This window comes from Carlito syrichta, unplaced genomic scaffold, assembly GCF_000164805.1.
Source record: "Carlito syrichta isolate Samal-C Ts95f unplaced genomic scaffold, Tarsius_syrichta-2.0.1 Scaffold305300, whole genome shotgun sequence".
NCBI lineage: Eukaryota > Metazoa > Chordata > Mammalia > Primates > Tarsiidae > Carlito > Carlito syrichta.
This window is the reverse complement of record NW_007249396.1, coordinates 409,630-410,226: the sequence shown is the minus strand read 5'-3', so window position 1 is coordinate 410,226 and position 597 is coordinate 409,630.

Here is a 597-nt window from a genome sequence, read left to right as displayed (position 1 = left end):
TATTGTGAATGGAATTGTGGTTTTTATTTGGGTTTCTGTTTGTTTATTATTGTTGTAAAGAAATGTGATTGTCTTTTGCACATTTATTTTATACGCTGAGACTTTGCTAAAGGCCTTAAGGACGTTTTTGACAGATTCTCTTGGGTTTTCAAGGTGCACAATCATGTCATCTTCAAAGAGAGATAGCTTGACTTCCTCTTTTCCTATTTGGATACCCCTGATTGCCTTCTCTTCTCTGATTGCTCTAGCCAGGACTTCCAATACTATATTGAACAGGAGGGGTGAGAGTGGGTATCCTTGTCTTGATCCAGTTTTCAAGGGAAATGGTTCCAGTTTTTGTCCATTTAGGAGTATGCTGGCTGTGGGTTTCTCGTAGATGGCTTTTACTATTTTGAGGTATGTTCCCCGTATGCCTAGATGTTCGAGGGTTTTTATCAAGAAGGGGTGCTGGATTTTATCAAAAGCTTTTTCTGCATCTAATGATATGATCATGTGGTTTTTGTTTTGACATCTGTTGATGTATTTAATTACATTTATGATTTTATGAATGTTGAACCAGTCTTGCATCCCAGGGATGAAGCCTACTTGGTCATAATG